Source organism: Bufo gargarizans, chromosome 1 (genome assembly GCF_014858855.1).
Source record: "Bufo gargarizans isolate SCDJY-AF-19 chromosome 1, ASM1485885v1, whole genome shotgun sequence".
Classification (NCBI taxonomy): domain Eukaryota; kingdom Metazoa; phylum Chordata; class Amphibia; order Anura; family Bufonidae; genus Bufo; species Bufo gargarizans.
The window spans coordinates 274169861-274175860 of record NC_058080.1 but is presented as its reverse complement, the minus strand read 5'-3'; positions in this window follow the sequence as shown (position 1 = coordinate 274175860).

Genomic DNA, 6000 nt, shown 5'->3' with positions numbered 1-6000 from the left:
CTTTCACTCCCCGGGCTGTGCACAGTAAATGGAGGGTGCACCCTTTCTTCCCTCTGGGCACACCCTGGTGATAAGGTTCCTGCCTTGTGGTAGTTGGGGTGCCTTTGTGATGGACGAACATCGGCCGGGACGATTCGCGAACGGGCTCCAATCATTTTAATGGCAGGCGAACCTGAAAAACCTTCAGGTCATATTTGCAGTCAGCAAACACTTAATAGAAGTACACAAATAGTCCCACAACATGGACAGTAATATACCAGAGGGGGATCATTGGCAAAAATTCCCACCAAAAATATGTATTTTAATCAGGGGCCATTTTTATGCGTCTTAAAGGGAAACTCTCAAAAATGTTCCCTGCTGGAGCCTAGAAATGTTTTATTTCCTATCGGTTTAATGTATACAAATGTGCAACACTCCATTAAAAAAATGCATACGTTAACGTAATTTTTTTTTCTACCATGGAACTGTATGATGAACGGACGCCAATGTACGGCATTAGTCTGAGGCATCTGTTAACCCATACATTTTTGGTATACATTAAATGGATGTCTGTGAAGGTTCTCATTTATCCAGGTCATTTCTTTACAGATATTAAATGGATGGCAAAAATAGGATGTGAACCCAGCCCTAGTGTCAGAATAAGCACCAGTACACATCGGAGCAGCGTGGCAGATAGCGGAGGCTGCCATGTACTGACAGAGCACTACCTGGTTCTGGTGGTCAGGGATGATTTTCAGGGGTCAGGGATAATTTTCTACTGGGAAATACAGGGCACAGTATAATACACTAGAATCTATATAATATAAAGATATTAGCCCTACCCCAGAATAATAATACAATTAGGTGGTTATTTATTATATAGAAATACGTCTATGTATGGCCTATTTCTGACACAGATTGTGGCGCAAAGGTCCTTAGCACTGCAATCTGCATATTTTTCCCTCTAATGCTAGGTTTAAAAAAGGATGTCGTGGGCAGGGATACAGTTATGGCCATCCAGTTATTGAATACAACTGCCGTACATTGACTGGATAACACCTCTGTACAGTGACCGGATAACACCGCCATACCGTGACCAGATAAAAGGGTTTAAGAGGGCACAGTACAGGGAATGAATGCACTACACAGGGTGTGGTAAGAGGGAACAATGCAGGGTATAAGGGGGCACAGTATGGGGTGAGGGGCTCAGTACGGGCTGGTGGGCACAGTCACATGACCCTGTGACATTAGAAGGTCCTTATGGTGAATGCGGTTCATACGCCACCATAATGAGAGGCAGAGGGGTGAGACATGGGTGTGATTATGTGGCTAGAGATAAAAAATTTAACTGTCGGCCAGTACAGGCCCCAAAAATTAGCCAATAGGCATTCACCTGACAGCACAGAACTTTGGATTCTGTGGCTGGAGGTACATTAGGCGGTCACAGGATAAATATGTAACTGTTGGCCAGTACAGGTCCCAAACATTAGGCATTCACCTGACATAAAAGGCCTTTTATTCCGCTGTATATACATAAGGCAAGGACCATTCTTTGTTCTGGATGGTGGCCTATATGTGTGGGCTGGCATGAGGATATTCAATTACACGTGGTCATCACAGGTGTTGAATTCCTTCGAGATCCATGCCTCATTCATTTAAAAAAATGTGAGGTAGTCCACACTGTTGTGAGCTAGACAAGTGCGCTTATCGGTCACGATCCCCCGTGCTGCGCTGAACGTCCTTTCAGACAGGACACTCGACGAGGGGCAGGCCAAGAGTTCCATGTCAAATTATGCCAGCTCTGGCCACAGGTCAAGCCTGCACACACTAAGTAGTCAAGGGGTTCTTCGCTTCTCAGAGCGACCACATTGGCCGTTAACCCGATGTAGTCGGACACCTGTCAGTGTAGGCGTTCCCTGAGCCTGGATCCGGCGGGCAGTTGTCGATCTGTTGGCTGGAAGAATGATCTCATATCCAAAGTGAATAACACATCTTCAAACTGCCCTATTTTTGCAGGTGAGGTAGGATTGGTACCCGCACCTGTTTTGCTGTGGGTGGGAATTCCTCTGCCAGTGCATGCAACAGCAGAATGCAGCATCTCTCGCAGCAAGGCCTGGAAATGCTGCATTCTGACAGCCCTCTGTGATGCTGGTAACATGTCCGCCATTTTGTGATTGTACCAGGGGTCTAAGTACGTTGCCACCCAGTACAGGTCCTTGACCTTTATGCTTTTTACACAGGGGTCCCTCTTTAAACACTGGAGCATGAAGTGTTTGCACTAAATTGTAAGTGGTGGAGTGCCCTGGCTCCTGCTTATCGCCAAGGAGAATGTCGTCCTCGGTCTCCTCCCCCCAGCCACGGACAACACCAGGGATCCCCGAAAAGTTTAAAGCCTGCTCTTCTTGCTCCTCCTCCCCCCAGACACCAACCTCCTATGACTCCTCTTCAGACTCCTGCTGACTTATCTCAGATGGAGTAGCTTCCCCCTGAGAATCCCCCTCCTGCTTCCATCAACGGCTTGATCAATGACACAACGCAATGCACGCTCCAGAAAGAAGGCGTGAGGTACGATGTCACTGATTGCGCCCTGGCTGTGACTGACCAGTTTGGTGATCTCATCAAATGATGGCAGAAGTCTGCATGTGTTGCGCATGAGCAGCCACTGGCTCGGTGAAAAGAAACCAAGCTCTCCAGAACCTGTCCTGCCGCAGAGTTCGTACAGATAGTCTTTTATAGCACGTTTCTACTGGAGCAGCCTATCAAGCATATACAAGGTGGAGTTCCAGCGCAACGGGCAGTCACAAATCAGACGTCTGACAGGCAAGTGGTGTCGCCACTGAATGTCAGCAAGGCGAGTTATGGCCATGTAAGATCTTCTAAAATGGCCACAGATTTTCCTGGCCTGCCGTAAGACGTCCTGTTCAGGACGTGTGCCGTGCACGGCACGTGTGTCATTTTGCGTGCTCAGCAGATTGGCACCATTGTCACACACCACTTTACCAACTGTCAAATTGAGCGGGGTTAGCCACTGATCGGCCTGTGACCGCAGAGCTGAAAGCAGTGCAGGACCGGTGAGGCTCTTGGCTTCCAAGCACAACAGCCGCAGCACAGCATGGCAACGTCTCACCTGGCACGTCGAATAGGTTCTGGGGAGCTTGGGGGGTGCAGTGGAAGAGGCGGTAGCAGTGGAAAAGGAGGAGTCAGCTGAGGAGGAGACGGAGGATGGAGTAGGAGGAGGAGAAGAAGAAGCAGACCTGCATGCAATCCATGGTGACGGGTGCCACAGGTTACAAGCTTTATGGCCGTCAGAAAGTTCACCCAGTGGGCAGTAAAAGTTATGTACCTTCCCTGCCCGTGTTTGCTAGACCACGTGTCTGTGGTCAGATGTATCTTGGCACCGACACTGTTTGCCAGAGATATATTCACTTGCCACTGAACGTGACCATATAGCTCTGGGATGCCCTTCTGGGAGAAATATTTCCTTCTGGGGACTTTCCATTGCGGTGTGCCAATGGCCACAAATTTTCTAAAGGCCTCCGAGTCCACCAGATTTTTATGGCAGTAGTTGGCGGGCTAGCAGTTCCGACAAGCCAGCGGTCAGCCGTTGGGCAAGAGGGTTTTCCGGCATCACCAACATTTTATGCTCGAACATTTGGGCCACGGAAGCCTACCTACTGCTAGATGAACGCGACGACGGCACGGTGGAAGGTGGAGTGGAGGAAAAATGGGAGGAGAAGGAGAAGAGACAGGACGTGGAGCGCCGGGAGTGTGGCTTTGTGGGTTCTGACAGCGTTGCTCCCATCTGGGCTTGGTGCCTTCTTAAGGCAGTCGTCCCTAGGTGAGTGTTGGGCATACAGCGACTTATGCGTTGACAGCACAGGCTGCAGATGGCAATACTATTATTAGCAGCTGACACTTTAACCTCTTAAGGACATAGGGCGTACAGGTACGCCCTTATGTCCTGGTACGCCCTGTGTATTTTCGGTCACCACCGCGTGGCGGGCGGCGATCAGAACCCCATGCCTGCTCAAATCATTGACCCCCCCATGTATGCAATCGCAGAAAACCGCAGGTCAATTCAGACCTGAAGTTTTCTGCGTTTCCAGGTTATTCGGGTCTCTGAAGACCCGATAACCCGGAACAGGATGGTAATGGTGGTGTGATTTCACCCCACCAATCACCATCCAGCGATCCTGAGTGGTGATGGTGACATCACCACTCAGGATCGCTTCTGATTGGTCTGTGGGCGGGCCGGCGGCAGATTCAAAAGATGCAGGCGCTCCTCTCTTCCTCATTTTGTGTTCCGGAGCCGGAGGAGAGAGGAGCTGCCTGCACGTGTCGTCCGTCGGTGCCAGCATCACTCCATCTGTGCCCCCCAGGACCCGATCTGTGCCCCAGCACCCCCCATCTGAACTTCAGGTACATAGGGAAAGCATAGAAAAAGTTTGGGTTAGGCAGAGAAAAAAAAGGGAAAGTTAGTTTGTGAACTTTTATTGCATCACCCTAAGTTAGGGTGTCTGGGGTCCACAGCACAGCTGTGTGACCCTAGACCCCCCAGGGGTGCTGCCGCATGACCTCCCACTTTTTTGGGGTGCAGTTTTTTTTTTTGTGTACGCTGACTGTGGCCGGCACTCTTGGCGTCCGGCCATTGTTAGCGCATCGCACACCCCACCGCTGATCAACTTCGGACGGTTGATCACCGGTTTAGAAAAAAAAAATGCAAATTTTTTGCCCTTTTTTTTGTTAGTTTTGAAAAAAAAATTCTGTTAGTTTTAGGGTGAGTTCGTGAACACCCGTGCCCCCACACACACGGGTACCAAATAAAGATTTACACACACGCACATATACACGCAGACACACACTCCCCTATGGCCCGCCGGACATTCTCGGCCGAGGAGGCATATGCCCAGCTTGCCTCCGACTCAGAGTCCCAGTGAGGACGAGGATGACCCCACATTCCTGTTGTCATCCGCGTCCTCCTCATCATCTAGCGATGATGATGAGCCCCCAAGGCGGCGGAGCAAGGGCACCGCCATGTTAGGGACCCTGTGGCCCACACTAGTACGAGCAGCTCTGGGGCTCGTACTGGTTTCCCGTCCCACCAGTTAAATCCACCGGAGCACGCTGCCGGTGAACTTGTTTGGTGTAGCCCAGAGCGATACGAGCCCGTTATTCCTGATTTTGTAGGCCAATCAGGAATCCAAATTTCCACAGTGGGCTACACTGAATATTACTTTTTTTGTCATTTTTTCAGTGACCCACTGGTAAATCTGATGGTGGAGCAGACGAACAGTGGCTGGACGCCGGACAGTGCAGCCGAAATGAGGACATTTTGGGGCCTCGTGCTGCATATGGGCCTAGTCAGGAAACCCAGTGTCAGGCTGTACTGGAGTGGGGACGTCCTATACCAGACCCCACTTTACAGTACGGCCATGACACGCTCCCGGTTTGAGGCCATCCGGAAATGTCTGCATTATTCCGATAATGCAGCATGTCCCCCCCCGAGCTGATCCTGCCTATGACCGTCTGTATAAGATACGGCCGGTCATCGATAACTTTGGGGCCAAATTCATGGAGGCCTATGTACCTGGAAGGGAGGTCGCGGTTGAGGAGTCTCTCATTGCGTTCAAGGGGAGACTCATTTTCCGCCAGTATGTGCCCTCCAAGCAGGAGAGGTATGGCGTGAAGCTATACAAAATTTGTACCTCAGGGTACACTTACAAATTTTGTGTATATGAGGGGCGAGATTCCCGGATTCAACCCCCAGAATGTCCCCCCACTCTGGGTGTTCGCATGTTCAGCAAATCACAAACGAGCAAAGTTCGCTGCGAAATGACTGCCGGGCGAACCGCAAGGCCATCTCTAGCAGGGGCGTAGCTAAAGGCTCATGGGCCCCGGTGCAAGAGTTCAGCTTGGGTCCCCCTTCCCTCAGTGCTTTGTGTGTCTTCTTATGCAGCACAAGTGTCTTTGGGCCCCTTAGGCTCCTGGGCCCGGTAGCGACTGCTACCTCTGCACCCCTTA